This window comes from Solanum stenotomum, chromosome 2 (assembly GCF_019186545.1).
Source record: "Solanum stenotomum isolate F172 chromosome 2, ASM1918654v1, whole genome shotgun sequence".
Lineage (NCBI taxonomy): Eukaryota > Viridiplantae > Streptophyta > Magnoliopsida > Solanales > Solanaceae > Solanum > Solanum stenotomum.
In genome coordinates, this window is record NC_064283.1 from 48,813,752 (window position 1) to 48,837,608 (window position 23,857).

At 34.9% G+C, this 23,857-nt stretch overlaps 1 protein-coding gene across 1 annotated transcript in view; it reads right to left on the reverse strand.

Annotated features, from left to right (window-relative positions):
- Window positions 1-23,649, reverse strand: part of LOC125857072 (ATP-citrate synthase alpha chain protein 2) — a 1,178,350-nt gene extending 1,154,701 nt beyond the window's left edge. The window contains exon 1 of the mRNA XM_049536743.1: window positions 23,646-23,649. The gene's annotated coding sequence lies outside the window, so the exon portion shown is untranslated. The remainder of the gene's footprint in view (window positions 1-23,645) is intronic.
- Window positions 23,650-23,857: the final 208 nt, after the last annotated feature.

Sequence of the window (23,857 nt, forward strand, 5' to 3'; positions counted from 1 at the left end):
CTATTAAACAGTTGCCTGAGTATTGAATTGTTTCCTGAGTAGTAAACTGATTTATTGCTCGAGTATTGACCTTCCTGAGTAATAAATTATTGCTCAAGCATTGACTTGCCTGACTATTAAACTATTACTTGAGTATTGAATTGTTGCCTTTGTAGTAAACTGATTTGTTGCCTGAGTATTGACTTGCCTCAGTATTGAATTGATGTGCAAGTATTGACCTGCCTTACTATTAAACCGTTGCATGAGTATTGAATTGTTTCCTGAGTAGTAAACTGATTTTTTGCCCGAGTATTGACCTGCCTTACTTTTAAACTGTTGCCTAAGTATTAAATTGTTTCCTGAGTAGTAAACTGATTTGTTGCCCGAGTATTGACCTGCCTGAGTATTGAATTGTTGCACAAGTATTGACCTGCCTGACTATTAAATTATTGCCTGAGTATTGAATTGCTGGAGTATTGAACTACTACCTAAGCACCTGGACTAGCTCTTGTTGTACATTTACCTCTTGTTATACATTCTGAGAACGGCCAGCATTTTGGTTTGGATACATTAGGGGTTGTGATACATCAGTTTCCACAAGAATTCTAGCGTAGGATATTCTATCCATCGAAGCAATAAAACTATCAGTGTATAAAGGTCGGCCAATGGCACTAGCAACCTTACAAAGTGGTTCTCGCGACCAATATCCCACCGGTAGACCTGGGAAGGTAACTCACAGGGGTATAGTCGTGCTACATTGAGGATTAAATTTAAAATCTATAACCTAACATGTTGGCATAAGTAGGTGTTTGGATATAGAAGCTAACATTCAACTTGTTCCTTCAACCATCTTATCCTAGTTTATATTGTCTCTTAAAAGAGTTCCTTCATTTATTGAGTAACATGGTTTTGGATGAAAAAGTTTTCTGCAATGCTTCCTTTCTGAATTATCTGCAATGCTTAAGTAATTGATAGATAAGTTTGTTAAAATTATCTGCAATGCTTCTTTTCTGAAAAAGGTTTTGGACAAATCCCTCATGTTACAGAAGCATGGTTTTGGATGAAAAATTATGGAAAATTAATGGATATCATGAAATCTTTTATTATTTGGAAGGGTGATTTTTAAATAGATAAAACGCATAGATAATTTGTTTGAAGAAAGTTCTTTATCATCTCGTTAAATCACTTATTATCAAACGAATATAACTTTATGCAAATTATTTTTTGTAGGTATCGAAAATGAAGAAAGGGGAGAAGATCATAGCAATGAAGATGATTTTGACCTTACTTGGATTGGGCATGGACGAGCCTCGACTGGGCCAGCATTGATGAAAAAAGAAAAACGGGCTTGGCCGAACCGAGCCACCCAGGCTGCAAGCGACAAAGAGGCAGATTCTTGGACTGAAGAAGCAGTGGCTACCATTGCTGAAGTCCAACATCCATCTCTAAATGTACACCCAATGGATTATTGGATCCATATTGATGCAATGCGGCCAGATGAAGAAGGCAAAGGAGTGATCGACACTGGCTCGCAAGTTTTAAGAAGTGGTAAGCGCAAGGAAAAGTTAATTTAGAAAGGGGCGCTCATTGTTCATGGAGCACTCGGTCGCCTGGAAGACTAGAAAAATTCCAGAGAAGATTTTTGAATATCTGATATTAGATAGTTCTAATATTCGTTATGCTACCAAATATTTAAAAACTTATATCGTAACTCATTAGTACTGATGAAATACCTAACGAATCATTTGGGTTTGTACATATGTTTTACTTTTAGGGATATATTATGATCTCTTGTTAGATATTTTGAATTGTGAATGTTTATAAAACTTTTTGGAAGGACGACTAATTATATATGTATATTGTATTATAATTTATTATATATATATATATTGATAGTGTCTTACAACTAAGATTTCTATTTCATATAGATCATTGCAATATGTTAATTAATTAGAACTGTACGTACGTTGAATAGATAAAATAAGAAATTGCAATAGAATAGGAAACCGTTGCAATATGTTAAACAGCCATTGCAATAGAACTGGAAATTGTTGATTTATTATAAAAATAAACTGTTGCTATAAAGAAAATAATTGTTGCAATATATATTCTACGGCAACGCCTATAAACCATTGCATTTACCAACTATTTCGGTCGCATCAGAAGGATGGCATAACCATTGCTATATAAGTGTCTATGGCAACACAAAGTTACAACCGTTGCAATAACCGTTACCTTAGATCTATGACCACGCGAGCTTAATGTAACGCATGGAAACACGTTGCGCTAGATCTATGGCAACGGTTTGTCTATCTATCGCAACGATTTTCTCCGCATTGCCACAGGCCTATTTTCCAGTAGTGACATGAAATACCGGATAAACTTCTGATAGGTTAGGAGGTAAAGTCAATCTATAAGCCACTGGACCTACACATTCAAAAACCTCAAAGAGACCAATGTATCGCGGACTTAGGTTACCTTTCTTGCCAAATCTCATCACCCCTTTCATGGGTGATATATTAAGAAGAACATTCTCACCAGTCTGAAATGATATGTTTCTTATCTTATGGTTTGCATACTTCTTCGGTCTACTTTGGGCAGCTAAAAGCTTTGTTTGAATACTCATCACCTTATCTTGAGCATCCTTCACTAAATCGACCCCCAATGGTTTTACATCTCCAACCTCGAACCATCCTGTGGGTGATCTATATCCCCTCCCATATAATGCTTCAAACAGTGCCATATTAATGCTGGAGTGATAACTATTATTAAAAGAGAACTCACACAAAGGGAAGAACTTATCCCAATGCCCTCCAAAATCAATCACACATGCCTTCAACATGTCTTTTAACACTTGAATGGTCCTCTCTGACTATCCGTCCATCTGTGGATGGAAATCAATATTAAAAGTGAGTTTTCTGCCCAATTCATCCTGTAATTTCCTCTAAAACTTAGAGGTGAACTGCGTACCACGGTCTGAGATGATAAAAAGAGGCACCCCATGCAACCTCACTATCTCTTTCACATAAACCTTAGCCAATTGTTCAGCATTATAATCTATTCTTACCATAATAAAATGGTGTGACTTAGTCAATCTATCAACCACTACCCAAATAGAATCAAACTTCTCCAAATTCTTGGGAAGGCCAACCACAAAATCCATGGCTATCATCTCCCACTTTCATTCCAGAATTGGCATTCTTTGAAGCAAACATGCAGGCCTTTGGTGCTCATATTTTACTGGTTGACAATTTTGACACTTAGCCACAAACTCCGCTATATCTTTCTTCATGCCCGGCTACCAATAAATTAGCTTCAAATCGCGAACCATGAGATTCTATCAATAATTTCTGAATCAAGTCATCAACTCGAGGAACACAAATTCTTCCTTTAAAACTGAGCACACCTTCTGCATCCATAAATGTGTCCCTTCCTTCGATGCTAGCTCACACCACACCTTTTTGTGAGATGCCCAATTGCATGAATTTAGACTCCAAGGTCTGAATTTCCTTAGCCAAAGGTCATCTAGTTGCACTCAAGCAAGCTAAACTACCCATACTTACCGCCTTTCGACTCAAAGCGTCTGCCACGACATAAGCCTTACTCGAATGGTATTGAATGGTGACATCATTATCCCTAAGTAACTTCATCCACCTTCGTTGTCTCAAGTTCAGATCCTTTCGAGTGAAAACATGTTGCAAACTACGATGATTAGTAAACACCTCTCACTTAACACCATAGATCTAATGCCGCCAGATCTTAAGGTAGAACACTACCACTGCCAACTCCAAATCATGTGTTGGGTAATTCCTCTCATGCACCTTCAATTGACGTGAGGCATAAGCTATAACATTCTTTTCCCGCATCAACAGAGCACCCAAACCAGAATGTGAAGCATCATAATGAATAATAAAATCCTTACCTTCTACCGGTAATGCTAGAATAGGTGCGGTGGTCAAGAGAGTCTTGAGCTTTTGGAAGCTCTCCTCACATTTTTTAGTCCATTTAAATGGTATATCCTTTTGGGTCAAATTAGTCAAGTGAGTGGAAATATAAGCAAAGTTCTTCAAAATCGACGATAATAGCTAGCGAGCCACACAAAACTCCTAACTTCCATTACATAGCTAGGCCTAACCCAATTCTTAACGGCCTCAATCTTTTGGGGATCTACCATTACCCCTTCTTTTGAAACTACATGTCCCAAAAATGCAACCGAAGTCAACCAAAATTCACACTTAGAAAATTTCGTATACAACCTTTGTTTCCTAAGAACATCCAAAACAATATGAAGATGGTCGGCATGCTATTCCTCAGTTTTCGAAAAGACCAAAATATCATAAATAAAGACTATGACGAATGAATCAAGAAATGGCTTGAACACCCTATTCATTAAACTCATAAAAGTTATGGGCGCATTAGTCAACCCAAATGACATAACTAGAAACTCGTAGTGCCCATAGCGGGTTCTAAACGCCGTCTTGGGCACATCCTCAAGCCTAATCCTTAACTGATGGTAGTCAGACGTTAGATCAATCATAGAGAAACCTGATACACCTTGCAATTGGTCAAAAAGATCATCTATTCGAGGCAATGGGTACTTGTTTTGAATAGTGATCCTATTCAATTGTCGATAATCAATACACATCCTCATACTACGAGTACCAGGACGAATAAATCCCTTATCAAGAAGTTCTTGGATTTGAGCCTTAAGCTCCCTTAATTCTGTCGGGGCCATGCAATATGGAGGGATGGAAATGGGACGAGTACCAGGTTCTAAATCACTGCAGAAATTTATATCCCTATTCGGAGGCATACCAGGAAAATCATTAGGAAACATTTCTCTAAATTTTGACACCACATGAATAGACTCAATAGATGAGACTCAACCTCAACATCCCGAATATGAGCTAAATACGCCAAATAACCCTGCCCTACGAGTTTCCTAGCCCGAATGGAAGATATGATCTTAGATTGCTTAGGCTTGTACAGCCTTTCCCAGAATTTCTAAAGTTAAATGCTTAGTATTACAATTAAGCACAACATAATAGGGGGACAACCAAGTCGTGCCTAAGATTATGTCAAAGTCAGTCATATACAAAATCACCAAATCAGCCCCAAGTCTGAAAACCCATAAACAAAATAGGACACGCACAATAGACATGTGTGACTTTGACCGACTTTCCAACTAGGGTAGAAATATGGATGGGGGCATCAAGTATATCATAAATCATAGCAAATGCTGTGACAAATTGCACGGACACATAAGAATAAGTAAAACCCGGATTAAATAACACATTAATCATCCGGTCACAAACAAGAATAGTACTGTGATCATTGCGTCAGACGCATTTGCCTCATTCTTGCCTGGAAAAGCATAACACTAAGCCCTATCGTCATATGGGCGACTTCCCTGCCTGGCTGCACTGCACCTCTACTGGCATTTCCATTTCCACTACCTCCACGGCCTCGCTGATTTCCTCCTCGCCAACTTTGTGGACAACTTCGACCATTATTACAATTTCCCATGGGTATCACTGCTCTAGTCTGTAGCTGCGCGGAATCCATCATACGTGGGTGGGGGCAATCCCTCCTCATATGCCTAGGCTCTCCACAATTATAGAACCTACGATCAAAATATGGAATGCTGCCCGTCGAAGGCTCGACTCCCTTGCTATCCTGAATCAAATTATGAGGTGGAGTTCCCGAGTAATTACCTGTAAAGGCATAGAAGACTGGATTGGCCTGGCTGCAAGTGTTTCCCTCCCTGAACCCTTGGAGTAAGAGCCTTGAAAGTTACCCGAGTTTTTGGTTGTTTTAGCCAATGCCTTAGCCTGACCGTCTCGCCTAAACCCCTCCACTTTCTTAAGAAAGTCTGTTACCTCATTAAAGTTCTTCCCTACAGAGGTCATATGAACAGATAATACCTGCAACTTAGAATTTAGTCCCTTAATAAATAAACGAATCATCTCTACCTCAGTAGTCACCAATTGAGTAGCATATCTAGACAAGGCATGGAACTTGGCCTCATAAGCAGCCACAGACATACCACCTTGCTCCAAAGCCATGAACTCATCCTTCTTGCGATCTCTCAAAGTTCGAGACACATATTTCTCTAAAACCAGAGCATGAAATTGGGTCAAAGTAAGTGGAGGTAAAACTAAATATCTGCATTCCACATAAGCTCTCCACCACTACTTAGACTCATCTTGAAGTTGAAAAGTCACAAAATCAACCCCATGCTGATGGGCAATTTCCAACTTATAAAGCCTCTCATAGCAATCTAGGATTAACTCATATGTATCCTCAGTCTCAGAACCATGGAACACAGGCAGTTTCAACTTCAAGAACTTGGTCAACATCTCATGTTCATTACCAGTCATAATAGGACCCAATAAAGGATGGAAGAAAGCATCATTACCTACATTCCCTCCCACCTTGGGGACAAATATAGCAATAGGAGGATTGGTGGGAGCTTGAGTTAGTTGAACAGCGGGAAGCACTCCAGGACCAACCAACCATTTCAGGAATGACATGATCTACTGAGCTAACACCTGATCTATAGAAGGAATAACGCTTGTCTCAGCCTGCAACTCTTCCTCATGTCCTACATTCTCCTTATTGTCAACCTTGATATTCTCCTCTACCTCTTCATGGTGCGCAGGATAGGCCTCATTTCTGGGAGCATTTTTAACCGGTGCTCCATCCCTAGTAAGCACCACCTTCCTCGGCCTCTACCCCTAGCTCTTCCTCTACCCATGCCTCGAGTGCGACCTATTGCTATAGATTCCTCAACTAGAGCATTGACGAGAACTATGGGTCTGACGCCGTTGAATCTAGTGTTAACCATCTGCGGACCGAAAGTGAAGGAGATTAGATACCAACTTGAATCGGCAGATACCAATTGGAATCAAGTTATAGCATGAAAGGAGACAAGAGAAAAAAGAGAGATTTCCAAAGTCCTATAGCCTTTCGAAGAAAAGTATAGACATCTCCGTATTGTTCCTCAAGACTATAGTAGACTAGTTTTGGTACATCGAGATTAACGAACCTATGCTCTGATACCAACTTTGTCACTACCCAGACCATCGTGATTGGCACCCACACTAACTCTCTGGTGGGAGAACCATTTATACTAATTAGCTAACCAATTAAATCCAAATACTAAGGCATTAAAGTTACGGAAGCAAGTTAAATGCTAAGGAATGAAATAGGGAGTTCTCATAAACTCCAAACAACTAGTCTAACAACTAGATAAATGCAGAAAATATGCCTAGAACCTAAAAGTCAATGTACCAAAACTCTAACAATGAACCAAAAATCTAAAGAAAACAGATGCAACCCAACTAAACATAAGAATATCTAATGAACTAGTCTAAGTCCGAATAAGATGGACTAAACAGAAAATAGAACTCATGGCAGCCCGGAAGAATTGGCTCACCCTTGAATTTGAACGATCACTAAGCATCTAAGCGAGGTCTATCAATAGCTGCTTGAAGATGCCTTGTACTGAGCAAAGAAAGAGCTAGTGTAGTAGTTGTACACAACCACAGTGTACTGAAGGGATCACGCGACTATCCCACTAAGAACAACATACATAAGTCATTACATCATAACAATAACATGTATAAACCGAACATATACAATATCGTCATTATTTACGAAGCAACGTACAATATCACATTTCTCAAAGTATACAATTACATCAAGTCATTGGTCCTCTCATAGAACCCAAACTCAAACAGTTAGCATACCGGAACGTGGTACCCGATCCAATGTTTATGCAGAACGTGGCAACCGATCCCATATTTATGCCGAAACGTGGCAACCGATCCAAGTTAGTGTGTCGGAACGCAACACCCGAACCATTTAACAAGCCACAATCACAATCACAAGTACATTCTCATAATCATGCAATCAAGTCATGATTCATGGAATTCATCATTTATCTATCTCATTTACAACTACTGTGATCAATAATGCAACATTCACATACATACATGTATCATAATGAAGCAAGAACCAACATATATCATACAATCGTGAAATCACAACCATCACCTACCTCCAAACAAGCTTGAATCCCCTAAGATACTTGATTCTTTCCTTTGCAGATTCGTTCCGCTTGTTCTTGGTCTACCAACTTTTAATTTAACACGGGAATCAATAACCAATAACTAATTACCTGAATTATTAACAATCCTATCAACCCTAGATTATACCCATGATCCCCATACCCAGATTAGGGATTTCTTCACCATAATTTCCAAATCAAAACATTTCCCCATCGATATTTACCCATTAGATTATGTTCTATGGATCGAAAAATGGATTTGGGGAGTTAAAATCTTACCTTTAGCCTCAAGAATGGTGAAAAATGTCAAGATAACTTCTGGGTTCGTTCCTTAGCTCTCAAGTTCAAAAATTGCAAAATAAAACATTTTTGTGGTTTATTTCCAACTTTAAGTCACGTTTGCCCCGCCATAGCGACACTCACCCCACTACAGCTGCCCCGGCCTGGCATCATAAATCTAGCCTCAGCGGCTTGCACGGAAACAATGAGTTATTTTAAGGATTTCAAACCCCAATTTCACAACACACCTTCAACCAACAACACTCAGAAATATCCCGTTCACGCTAAGATCAATTTCGGTAGTTCTACTCGCCTAAATTCAATTCTGTAAAGTTGTACGGGTTTCTTAACGTCTTACCTATCTACTCATGTCATCGAATTCATAATTAGATCACCCAATTTTTACTAGATTTTCCTAGACTTTAATGACTCTGATTTAATAAAAAATTTTCCGGCCCAAAATATTTTCCCATTAGATTTTCTATAATGACCGAAAATCGATCTTCATAACTCGATAGGCGACCTTGGCACATTGAGTGGCGCGGGGCGCCGTCCCCTAAACTTCGTAGCATAATTTGGGGCACACTGACTGGCGTGACGTGCCCGGCCCCAACCCAAAAAACCCAACGGATTTCCTTGCTCGTTTTCTCACCCTAACTAACTTAGAATCGAATGGTGTTTTCCCCAATCACTTGGATACAATTACTTAACATAAGTAATCTCTAATCTACTCAATAAAACCCTCAAAACACTCACTTCTACCTCAAGAAATCATCACAACCACAACACAACAAGATTTAGGATGAACTTCAAGAATACTTCTCAAGAACACATCAAGAACTCTAATCTTTCAACTACAAGAATGAAATTTTGCAGAAAATAACATGGTTGGCGTGTGGATGAACAAACACAACACTATGGAATCTTACATACCTCTTAGGGATCAAAGCCATGGCAAAAATCTGCGACAAAATGCAAGAACCTCGACGAACGCCTTGATCATGTCCTCTTTTCTCCTCTTCTTTTCTCTTCTCTCAAAACCCTAACTTACTTTTATAAAGTGTAAACTGAATCCAATCAGTTTTGTCCCCAACTTAATTACCAAAAATGAATTTAATTATTGGTAGTGAAAAGGCCATAATACCCTTCTAAAATCCGGTTTTGACTTTCTTTATCTAGACAACCCAACTTCGAATGGACATATCTCCCTCATACAAACTCGAAACATAGCAAACTCGGTGGCGTTGGAAAAATAATTCAAATATATTTCCTACGTATCTGGTAGCACACCTAACTCATCTTGAGCTAGGAGTTATGGTCATTTGAAGTGGACCCAAAACTCATACTTAGCTTAACTTTGTCAAACTTTCCAAATTTGATTATTTCTAAAAATGGTTTCTTTCCAATTCTAAGTCTTTCTAGCTCTTTAAAAAAGTGAGGTGTTACAATATCTCCCCCTTGGGATCATTTGTCCTCGAATGACGGCTGGACTGGGTATGAAACGGGGTTACTCTTATCATCTTTGACATACTAACATTAATTGTCCGCATTACTATTTGAAACAAACAAAGGGCTCCCATTTAAATATTTCTCATTGGAAACCTCATATTTTTCTTCCTCCTAATTAATAACCTTAGACGGAATAAACACACCATCACTATCACAATAAGATCAATAACCTTCTCTTTTTAACATCACTCAACTACAAAAAGGACCTCTAAAAAGATTTCCCCCAAACTCTTTGGAACGCATTACTATCTTACTCTCAAACACATGACTTTATTTCTCATCTTGTCATCTCCCCCTTAGGTTTAAAGATGACACCTACAAGCTATGGACCTATTCCATCAGTTCTAAACTGGTCTACATCTTCTTTTACTCTAACACTCGGGGAGAAGCTTATCTCATAACTACTGAACTCTTAATAAGTAGGTACTAAGACATATTTATATGGTGTTTTGCTTAACCTCTTTTGATTATACACCCTCTCAGTGCACCGCTTAATGCTTCTTGTTACTCTTGTGACATAGCCACACTTTACTACTCTTATCTAAAGGTTAGGGTCTCTCACTTGTACCACTCATATTCATTGCAGCTTATCACCTCAATTCCTTACCTACTCTATGTCAAGTCTTCTAGATCAAATCTTAAGACTAACATCATCATCCTCATGTTTCCACTCTTTTGATCATGACACTCATCTCAAATTCAAGCTTAATGTTTATTAATAAACCCAAATATCAATATGATTGCTCACCTACCATACTATACCTCATTACTTGATCAGTTCTATAACCTTCTGAACATCATGAACCTCTCAAATAAATAATAAGTCTAGCTTAGATCTATCACTTTATAAATACTCTGCTCTCTTATTCCACACATGGATTTAATCTCCTTTAATACGATGGCACATCGACATCAACTCTATTCTAGTTAACAAATATATACTCTATCTCATATTGACGAGCAACTCTTACACTACCCATAAGTAAAAACTCCTCATTAATAACTTACTAGGTACATGACTATAGTAACATAGCTTGTCGAAACACCATCTCTCTTAGATTACGAAATCTCTGCATGTTATTCTCTTAACTTAAGGGGCACTATTTACTACTACTGCTCATAATCTCGTAGCTCATACTACATTTTCAAGTGAAAATACTATCCAAGCTCTAAACATACTTTCTCATAAGGATCTCAACTGAAACAAGGCTTAGAGAAGGGAGTACAACTCAATTTTAGCTCAAACGCACGATTCACATGAATATGGGTGCATTCCTCTTAAACTCAACACTTAACTCACTCATGGGCTTATCTCAAGTCCCTTTGGAGTCTCATGACTTCCTCAAGATTTTACTAAGAGTAACTCATTGATAAAGAACTGAATTTTCTATTCAACCAGCTCTAGTATGATGGGTAGTCAAATGAATGAATCTGAGAAATGCACGAATATGAATAAATCTCTATGACTTTGCTCTATTGAACAATTTAGAGTATGAAAGAAGGGAAACTTTTCTTAAATGTATGTAGTCTCTCATTTACAGAAGTGGGGCCCTCACAACCATAAATAAGACCCTGTTGATACAACTTCATAGACACCCTAGGACTCTTGAACTCTAGGATCTGATACCAAGTTTGTCACATCCTGAGCCTACATCCTGGATGTGACTGGCACTCGATAACCATTGTTGGTTCCCAAGTGAACATTCATCCCGGCTGACTACAAGTGAAAGACTAACTCAAGCATACAAAGCTTAAAACAGAATAAAAATTCATGAAACTCAATTACAAAACTCAAACTCGAATGAAAAACTCTTAATAAAAATAAACTACTCAACTCGGCCGAAAATAGGCAACTTAAGTCTTTAAAATATTTAATAAAATAAATGAATAAACTTCTGAAATTACAGTCTATCTATGAAGCCTCTAAATGACAAAGATTGAAGTCGGGAAAAGACCCACGACCTTCTAACAACTGATATAACTGAAAGTAAAAGTGGAACCCTCCGGAAGCAAGGAGGCTCATGTTGATGATCCTGAATACATGTATCTGCATCATGAAATGATGCAAGCCAAATGGCTGAATACGTGGAATGTATGTACATGTAAGGGGAATTCTAAAGCATAACATAAGCTTGAACTTGATAAAAGAAAACATACCTACCTCTTTTCAAACTTACTCTACTCAAGGATACTCAAAACTACTCAATCTTACTTAACTCAGAAGTACTCAAGGATAAGATACTCAACTCAGTAATAAGATTCTCACCTCAGTGAAACTCAACAATAAGGTACTTGACGCAATGAAGCACAGATCAACTCAAGATAGTCAACTCAAGATAATCAACTTGAAGGTACTCAACTCAAGATAATCAACTCGAAATACTAAACTCATGATACTCAAGGATAAAGCAATAGTAAATTATGCAATATATATGGAAAGCTATAAAACTGTAGATACGAACTCAATGTATTGAAAAATACAATAATACTCAGTGTGTACATAAAAATACAATCTAACTTTGTGGGAGTTTCTCTAATCGACAACCATCACTATGAGTTATGTGATGCTACAACGTCTCGCCTACGCTTCCAGAACTGTCCTATACTTTGCCAAGGTATACAACCTCTCAACTAAGAGGATCCACTAGTTTGTGCTAAAAAGCACTAAGGAATCATCTAAAAAGTATGACCCTTTCTACCCACGTCGGCTACATTGTTTATGGAGACTTGAGTTATCTGAACTCGTCTCCATATCGGTGGTCAATACTACTCCCTAAATATACTCAACTCATATTTTTTAAAAAACATAACTCTTTCTATGGTTTGAGATTATTACTCAAAGCCTTTCTCTAAAAAGTGATGTTACTCAAATACTCAAAAATCTTTTGGAAATCTCAGTTTCCTCCTCTTTTAAATGTGAAAACATTTACTCTTGGGATACTATATATCATTTTAAGGAAAATGAACCCGGATCTACTCTTTCTCAACTCAAGTGCTCAAGTCTTAAAACAAGTTTAGAAAAAGTTGTAAAAGACTTCTCAAAATAGGGTTCATGATGAATGATGGATGTGAATGACTCAATTCAAGGTTTTCAATAACCATACAAAGAACTCGATTTTCAGAACTCAAGAACTTCAATGATACTACTCATTTCAAGAATGCTCAACTCATAAGGTTCATGTGGAATTATGAGCATGAACAACTCAAATCAAGCACTCAATGATATTCCTCATCTCAACATTTTTTTACTCATATGGTTCATGCGGAATCATAGGCATGAACTATTAAACTTAAGTACTTCATGGATAACATATAATAGTTCCATGATTAGTAATATAATCTCAGAAGGGTGAGCAACTCAATACTCAAGACTTACAACTTGAATATACTACTCCTCTAAAAGGTACTCAACTTATGACGTTCATGCGGAATTTATGGGCATGAACGACTCGAATCAAAGGTCTACAAAACAATATGGAACTCATGTATCTGACTCTTCTCATTCTTATACTTACTTTCTCAAAACTTAGCTCAAATCGATAGTTGATCTCAAAGGATTCACAATTTAACTCAAAGACATTCTTGAACTCTACTCCTAACTCTCTCTTGATTGTGAATTATGAATTCAAGAGTTATGATTCATGATCTGAAGGATCTCGTGATGACAAAGTAGACTGATGAATACATTCTCCTCATTCTCATACTCACTTGCTCGAGTCTTGAAACAAGTTACTCGAAGTTGTAAAAGACTCCACAAAAGGACTCAAAGGGATTTTCTTAGAATGTACAAAAGAATTTTCAAAAATTAACTCTTAGCTCTACCTTGAATTTGAATTATGAATTCAAGGTTGTGATCTTGTTATGAATGATTTCTAGGTGTTTAGAAGTACCTTAGAGTAGTTAGAATTGAAAACTAGTGAATTTGAATGATTTCTAGGTGTATATATTTCTATACATGGTGCAAAGATGAACGTCAATTCAGTTTGAATTAGGCCTATAAATTCCACGTGTCAGCAGCGAAGGCCATCTAATTATTTGGAAGTCGGTGGCAACAAAATATTCCAGAAACAACAAATAAGTTACGGAAATCAATTCCTTCCGGGTTTTGATTTCCTAATTTGTTTTGACTCAATTATTTTATTTAGGGTTTCCTACATCTATAAATAGCTCAGAGAAATAATTATTTGGGGAAGCCAAGAACCAAAATACAAGACACAATATAAAAATTCTTCTAGCTTAGAACTTTGGAAGAGCCGCCGTGGAGGCCGGAGAATTGTGGTTTATTATTTCTTCTCCTTTATTATTTATTTGTATTCTTGATTAATATAAGATAGTTTAGCTATTATTTTTAACTTCGTATGATTAACACAAGCATATTTATTTTAATAAATTTTGATTCTGTTTTGAGATAATGAGTACCTAACTTTCATAACTAGGGTTGTGGGAACCATAAGCGATTAACAAAGTATGAATAATAACTAAGTAATTTTTGAATAGTATTGAAGCATGCATTGATAATTCTTTCGTCTAAAAGTTTTTTTAACGGTGCGCAACGTTAGAACTCGCCTTGTTGCTACTTGCCGGACCAATGAGGTAATCAACAAGAAAAGAATTATCAACATAGATTTAGTGTGATACTATCTAATAGTCTAGTGTAGATTGGTGAGAAGTAATAACTAAGCTAAACATCGATGTGATGTCTAATATGAGGTAAAGGTAAGAGTTAGTAAATTATACACACGTAGCCGGACCAAGGTGCGGGGTGAAATTCTCTAGTTACCGGACCAAGGAATTAAAGATACCTAACTTATCACTTTACATGTAATACATTAGAAAAAGGATTACTATTATTAGGATTACCGCGTTATGAGTTTATGGGAAACGCATTCCTAGTTACTTTAAATAATCTGAATATATATAAATCCTTAGTTCAAAGCTATCTTTTTATTGTTTTTATTTTATTTCAATTTAAATCCCCTATTTTTATATAACTATTATCGATTTAAATATTTGCTATTGACAATATTCTTCCATATTCTCAGTGGGTTCGACCCCGACTCATAGTTGGATAAATATATTGCATACGATCGTTTATATTTCTTTTCATGAAGTATATTTGAACGTTATCAAGAATGGCGCCGCTGCCGGGGAATATGGCTTAGAAATTGTCTTTAGTATTTATTTTGACTTATAGTCCTTTTTTTTATTTGTTTTAATTTACTTTTCTTTATTATATGTTTTACTCTTCTTGAGATGTCATCTGAAAAAGTATGTAGTGTTAAGTGTTATTGCAATTTTTGTACTTCTGATATTATGGATTCTTATAAGCTAATTTTTTCTCAATAAAATAAGTTGTGTGGGGACATGGAAGAGTTATTGATACTGTGCTATAAATCAATATTTAAGTGCATGATTGATGAAGATATCTATGATTGGGATCTCTATAAATTAAATTTTGAGTTGAGTGAATAGATTAAATCATATGACACCCAACAATTTAGTAATAATATGTGTGATGAAGAAAAAATACCTATAAGACAACTTGAAGAGCTAAAAGTTAAGGGCCAATTGCTTGATCATACTTTTATTAATGTTGTCATTGTTGAGAAGAGTGCACTAGAGTTATGTAATGAAGTAGATAATATTATTTTTAAAAACTCTAGTATGTGTAAGCATGAGGGTGTAAAAAATAATACAATTCATAAGTTAGGGTGCATTGGACCTCATTCTAATCATTTTTCCACATTATGTTTAGATGATGAAAAATTAATCGAGCCATCTGAGCCTATAGAAGAGTGTATGGAGGAGGAACAATGTGTCTATATTCTTGAATTTATTGTTCCAACATCGGAGAATTACATTCCTCACTTAGGATCCAAGAACTGCATAATGCGATATCTATTGCTTGAGACTTTTATTTTTCTACCACCACCCCTTGAGCATAATAGAAAAATTGATGTAAAATTAGGGGTGCAATTCATATCTTCAAAGTGGAAGGAAAAATAGTAAAATTGATGGTGTAGTACCACGAAGTTAAATTAAGCGCTTATTGGGAGGCAACACAATTAGTAGTGTAACTTCTTATTTTATTTTATTTTTATTTTATTTAGTATCACTTTTTTTTCTTTACCTGTTTTTGCAGATTAGGGGAAATCTGAGTACCTAAAAAAAAAAACAAAGCAGCATATTTGAGCTAAAGTATGAGGTGATGACCCTTGATGAAAATTAACAGAACATGCTACTAGCTAGGCCTAAAGGCCTCGGAGAGTTTTCCTAACCCTTGTTTTAAATTTTATTTAATGCTTTGGGGACATAGCATCTTTTTAAGTGTGGGGTGGAGGAATGAATTCTTAGTTTTTACCATTTTATTGAGTTTCTTTATTTAGGATGGGTTCCTTGGCTTTTGTTTTCGGTTCTTTTCCTAAGGATAGTCCCTTTGAACCGAGTGTCTTTTATTCTTTTTTAGGAATAAATTTTATTTTTATTTTTAATTTTTTGGAGAGAAAAGAAAAAACTCTTTTGAGTTATGTGATACTTACTATTTGGGCCTAAATTTTAGTAGTACTTTCTTGTGAATGCTTGATTGCTAGTGAAATTGCAAACTTTTTGATATCTAGGTTCATGGTTGTGACTTTTTATATAGCTTATTTTATTTTTTAGTTTGTTATGATCTTGTCTCTCTTAGAAGTGGAATTGATTCATCTTGATTGATACTTGTGTCATGTGTGGTGAGACTTTGTTTATTCCATGTTTTACATCTTAGTCTAAAACTTGCCTTGCATGTTATTGAAGCGAAATAAAAAGTGTTGTTTATTTAGGAGATGATAATAGGCTTTCTTTGATTTGTCTGATAAAATTTAGTCTTTTCAGATATTATATCACTAGTTAGCCCTTTTGAGCCTGTAGCCTTTTGTTGGTAACCATATTTTGCCGTTGACTATTTTGTTGAATCCCTAGTTTTTACACCTTGCTTCCTTAAGCATTATAGCATAGACTTATTCTAATTATCAATTTTGAGAAAAAGGGATGGTTGAGTGAAAAGGTAATCAATGATAGCTACAAAGTGTTTAAAAGCCTTCTTTGAAAGAATGTGACATAAAAAAAAGGGGGGGGGGGGGGGGGGGGGGGTTATGAAGGAAAACTTTCTTTTAAAAATGGGTATAAAAAGAGTTTGATGTTTAAGAAAAGAGGAAAGGATGTGACTTGTTGAAAGCTAAAAAAAAGAGAATAAAATGCAAGAAAAATTTGAAAGAAAAAATAAATATAAAGTCTAAAGTCACGTCCATGGTTGAAGAAAATCAAGGGAAAGAAGGTAAAACGGTAGGATGTAAAAAAAAAAGAGGTTGAAAGCCTAGTGTAATGTCAAAGAGGGCAGAAAGTCACTAAGAAGTACCCAAATTTACCACACCTAACCTTGAGCCTACATTACAAGCCAAGAAAGTCCTATAGTGATCTTAGAGTCTAGTTTGGAGAGTCTAAGCAGTGAAAATAAGGGCAAGCCTATGGTACTGAGCACTAACTGTACTTGAAGTTATTTCTAAGTGTGAGGTGTTGATGTGAGGCTAAAAATATGTATTTTTAATCATTATTTGGAGAAGCCAAGAACCAAGATACATGACACAATATAAATTTTCTTCTAGCTTAGGAACTTTGGAAGAGCCGCCGTGGAGGCCAGAGACTTGTGGTTTATTCTTTCTTCTCCTTTATTATTTATTTGTATTCGTGATTAATAAAAGATAGTTTGGCTATTGTTCTTAACTTTTTATGATTAACACAAGCATATTTATTTTGATAAATTTTGATGGTGTTTTTGAGATAATATGTAGCTAACTTTCATAACTAGGGTTGTGGGAACCATAAGCGATTAACAAAGTATGAATAATAACTAAGGAATTCTTGAATAGTGTTGAAGCATGCATTGATAATTCTTTCGTCTAGAAGTCTTTTTAACAGTGCGCAACGTTAGAACTTGTCTTGTTGCTACTTTCTGGACCAAGGAGGTAATCAACAAGAAAAGAATTATCAACATAGATTTAGTGTGATACTATCTAATAGTTTATTATCGATTGGTGTGAAGTAATAACTAAGACAAACATCGATGTGATGTCTAATATGAGGTAAAGGTAAGGGTTAGTAAATTATACACACGTAGCCAGACCAAGGTGCGGAGTGAAATTCTCAAGTTGCCGGACCAAGGAGCTAGAGATACCTAAGTTATCACTTTTCATATAATACACTAAAAAATGATTACTATTATTAGAATAACCGTGTTATGAGCTTATGGGAAACACATTCCTAGTTAGTTTTAATAATCTGAATATAAATAAATACTTAGTTCAAAGGTATCTTTTTATTGTTTTTATTTTATTTCAATTTAAATCCCCCCATTTTTATATAACGACTATCGATTTAAATATTTGCTATTGACAATATTCTTCCATTTTCTCTGTGGGATCGACCCCAACTCATAGTTGGGTAAATATATTGCATATGATCGTTTATATTCTTCTCAAGAAGTATATTTGAACATTATTTAGGGTTTCCTACATCTATAAATAGCGTAGNACAATATTCTTCCATTTTCTCTGTGGGATCGACCCCGACTCATAGTTGGGTAAATATATTGCATATGATCGTTTATATTCTTCTCAAGAAGTATATTTGAACATTATCAAGAATGGCGCCGCTGCAGGTGAAACATGAGAATTACTTGTGAAATAATTATTGAAGAGATAGCTGAAAATAAAGAGAAGAAAATAATGGGTGATGAAGTCTAAAATTGCAAAGTGCCTAAGGAAGTGTAAGTCACTATAATATAGTTTTCCTACCCGTCCCCTAGCCTACATTACAACCCGTTAAAGTCCTATTTGATTTTATTCAATAATGCTTAATTAGTGGAGATGTACATAATGGGCAAGCATATGGTTCTTTGCGCATACATGTGAATTTTCATTGCGAGTGTGAGAGTGTTCTTTGATGCTATGTCCTTAATTTATATTCAATCTTTTAATTTAAGTGTGTGAACTATTTCTTCTTGTGAGGGCACTTATTTCATGATAGATAGGTGATTTTATTAACTTTCTTTGATGAGAGTAGGTGAGCAAGCATAAATTTGATGTGTTCAAAGTCCTTACTTGAGGTTAGGAGGTTAGAGGTTTGTTGTTTATTTGGATGTTTTGTATAATGATTGAGAAGTCAACTTTATGTTTTGAAATTAATATATGGCCTAATTGTTTGTATTAACCAAAGTGATGACATTGCTAGTATGATTTTTTTGGGATGAGTTTTAATGTTTGCTCGAGGACGAACAAAAGTTTAAGTGTGGGGTGTTGATGTGAGGCTAAAAATACATATTTTTAATCATTATTTTCTCACATTTATTATTTATATTTGTCTTTTTTGAGCATAAATTTTATGTATTGTGCTAAATATTATATTTTATTTGTAGAATTAAATTGGTGTTGAAACGAATAAGTTTGGTGCTAAAACAAATTAAAGATGGAAGGCTGAAGAAGAAAATCAAGCAGACAGCTTAATTGATTAAATTTATTAAAATAATATATTTCTATATAGGGTGCAAAGATGAACACCAATTCAATTTGAATTAGGCCTATGACTGCCACGTGTCAGCATCGAAGGTCATCTAATTATTTGGAAGGTGGCGGCAACAAAATATTCAAGAAATAGCAAATAAGTTACAGAAATCAATTCTTTCCGGGTTTTTATTTCCTAATTTGTTTGGACTCAACTATTTTATTTAGGGTTTCCTACATCTATAAATAGCATAGGGAAATAATTATTTGGGAAAGTCAAGAACCAAGATACAGGACACAATATAAATTTTCTTCTAGCTTAGGAACTTTGGAAGAACTGTTGTGGAAGACGGAGAATTGTGGTTTATTCTTTCTTGTCCTTTATTATTTATTTGTATTCGTGATTAATAAAAGATAGTTTAGCTATTGTTCTTAACTTTTTATGATTAACACAAACATATTGATTTTAATAAATTTTGATTGTGTTTTTGAGATAATGAGCAGTTAATTTTCATAACTAGGGTTGTGGGAACCATAAGCGATTAACAAAGTATGAATATTAACTAAGTTATTCTTGAATAGTGTTGAAGCATGTATTGATAATTCTTTCGTCTAGAAGTCTTTTTAACGGTGCGCAACGTTAGAACTCGCCTTGTTGCTACTTGCCGGACCAAGGAGGTAATCCACAAGAAAAGAATTATTAACATAGATTTAGTGTGATACTATCTAATAGTCTAGTGTCGATTGGTGTGAAGTAATAACTAAGTCAAGCATCGATATGATGTCTAATATGAGGTAAAGGTAAGGGTTAGTAAATTATACACACATAGCTGGACCAAGGTGCGGGGTGAAATTCTCTAGTTATCGGACCAAGAAATTAGAGATACATAACTTATCACTTTGCATGTAATACACTAGAAAAAGATTATTATTATTAGAATTACCGCGTTGTGAGGTTTTGGAAAACACATTCCTAGTTACTTTTAATAATCTGAATATATATAAATTCTTAGTTGAAAGCTATATTTTTATTGTTTTTATTTTATTTCAATTTAAATCCCCCCATTTTTATATAACGACTATCGAGTTAAATATTTGCTATTGACAATATTCTTCCATATTCTCTGTGGGATCGACCCTGACTCATAGTTAGGTAAATATATTGCATAGGATCGTTTATATTTCTTTTCAAAAAGTATATTTGAACGTTATCACGTGACGCGCCAGTCCTCAACCCAGAAAACCCGATGAATTTCCTTGCTCGTTTTCTCACCCTAACTCGCCTAGAATTGAACGATGTCTTCTGCAATCACTTGGGTTCGATTACTTAACATAAGAACACTCTAATCTACTCAATACAGCCCCCAAAACACTCACTTCAACCTCATGAAATCATCAAAAACCCCAACACAACAAGATTTATGATGAACTTCAAGAACACTTCTCAAGAACTCATCAAGAACTCTAATCTTTCAACTTCAAGAATAAAATTTCGCCGAAAATAACATGATTGGCGTGTGGGTGAACAAACCCAACACTATTGAAGCTTACATACTTCTTAGGGATCAAACCCATCGTGAAAATCTGTGACAAAATGCAAGAACCTCGACGAACGCCTTGATCCTCTCCTCTCTTCTCGTCTTTTCTCCTCTTCTTTTCTCTTCTCTCAAAACCCTAACTTATTTTTGTGAAGCGTAAACTGAATCCAATCAGTTTTGTCCCCAACTTAATTACCAAAAACGAATTTAATTAATTGGGTAGTGAAAAGTCCATAATACCCTTCTAAAATCCAATTTTGACTTTCCTTATCTAGTCATCCAAACTTCGAATGGACATATCTCCCTCATACGAACTTGAAACTTAGCAAACTCGGTGGCATAGGAAAGATAATTCAAAGATATTTCCTATGGTATCTGGTAGCACACCTAACACATCCTGAGCTAGAAGTTATGATCGTTTGTAGTCAACCCAAAACTCTTAGCTTAACTTTGTCAAACTTTCGAAATTTGATTATTTCCAAAAACGGTTTCTTTCCAATTTTAAGTCTTTCTAGTTCTTTCAAAAAGAGAGGTGTTACAGATTCATTGTCTCTATTCATATAGATTTGATTATTGGAGTTAGAGATACAGAAGAATGAAGGTTAGTACATTTAATTGTGGGATATAATAGTTGCAATTTCTTTAAGATAATATGATTTAACATGATTAATCATTGCAATCTGAAACAACTAGAAATAATAATTCAATATTATCCGCGCATTGCGCGGACATGTATACTAGTCAACCAATCACAACAAAACTAAAAATGGAAAATATTTCTGTGAGAAAAGGAAATGGGGAAGTTGGAGCCGTGGTGGTTTCCAACTCTGTTTCTATCTTTTTGGTTTTATAAGCATTTAAAATTAAAATTAAAATTGTCATTAATCACTATTAAAACTTCATTAATAAAACTATCATAAGTATATTATCTTTTAATGAAATTAAAATCAAATTCAAAATTTTAACCACACAACTGACACTTTTAAAAAAAATTAATTATTAATTGTTATATTTTAATTAGTTCCATATATTTTAGGAATCACTGCTTTTCTTGACGTAATTCAAAATTTAAAAGTTACCAACATTTATCTAAATTTTAAATTGATTCCACAAACTTTTCATAAATAAGGGCCATTACAGGTTTGTTTTTTTGTTTTTTTACAAATACGATTTTGTAATATTTATTTTTCTTAATTGCTATGTTTTTTGTGCTGACACATAGTCGCTATCACCTCATATATATATATATAATTCTTCAATTAAGTTTTGGTAAAATTTTTATTTTGTCCATAATATGTATTTATTTTATTTTTAGAAAACGTGGGAAGTTAGGCTTTTTTTTTTATAAAAAAATTGAACATGACACCGTGTGTTCAGTTTTTTTTCTACTTTTACGTTTGTAATTTTTATTTTCGGATTTTAAATTAATTAATTTAATTTAGTTATAAATTAAAATTATTATTATAAAACACCCTATTTAGTCGGATGTTTTATTATTATAATTATTATTATTATTATTATTTTTATTATTATTATTATTACTTCAATTTTTTTAATCAGTAAATATAGAACATATATATTATAGATTGTATTTTTGAATAATAATATTTATTTTAAAATGCAAATAAAAAAAACAGTTACCGTGTTTAAGATAATTTTTAAAATGTTTTAAAAATTTGTGTGTCAATAAAAAATGGTTTTGTAGTTACATTTCCCTAATTTTAAAAATTATTTAGTTTGATACATTCTACATAGCGGGATACATAGCGTTGTGCACGAGATACATTAGGTTTGATACATTCCACATAGCGGGATACATAGCGCTGTGCACGAGATACATGCGGGATACATAACATTGTGCACGGGATACATAGCGTTTGATACATTCCACATAGCGGGATACATAGCGTTGTGCACGGGATACATACGGGATACATAGGTAAAATAAGGAATTTCTGAAATTTCTTAAATAAGTAGGGATAAATGGATATTAAGGTAAGTAAATGAGTGTAGTTAAGTAATTTGTCCTATAAGTATTACAACATTTTGATGGAAGTATGCATAGAAAACTTCTTCAATTGATTTAATGAGTATTTCTTCCTACAATCATTACATGATATCTTGTCTTCTAAGACATAATATTCTACTTTACAACAAATCAAAGATAAGTTATCTAATACAACATGTTTTGACCGTGTGAAGCTCGTTTTGTAGTTCAACAGTCATATAAACAACTTTATGTTGCTGCCAAGGACTATTCTGTCGTTATTATTGTGTTGGACAGTTTTGATCATTCGAAGAATGGAACGGAAAAACATAACTTCCTCAGGTTGTCTCGCACCATCACTAAAGCAAGATAATGATTGCAAATATTGATCATGTTTAGAGTTGGTAAAATCAAAGTAATTAGTTCATGCCACGAGTTAATTTCAACGAAAAGTAATATTGTATACCTAACAAAATTCCAGAAAACATATTTGTTATGTAATTACACATAAATAGCAACATGATGTCAATAGAAAATATAAACTAAAGGTTTTTTCTCCGGAACTAAAAACACTATCTACTCCGAAATTCTGTGTAGAACAAACAATATTCTCACCATCAGTCACTATTACCACTAAAATAGACTTAAGACACCATACGGAAAATAAATTAGACATATTATATGCATTTGCAAATGACTCGTCACCATTTCAAAGCACCCAACTTTTATTCATATGTATGAAGTGATTTTCGTTAAAAAATAGGGATAATCTTCAGGTTTTCCTACTGTCCAAGTTCCATCTTATCTCCATTTTCATGAAATAAAATCTAAATAAGAAAAATCGCTAAAAGATTGCATGTACTTCCTAGCTTGAATAGATCACAAAAAAAACTTGTTATAATGCGCTTTTCAAGTACAACAATATAAAGAGGTTTTATGAGTGGCACTTTCGTGGGAGAGT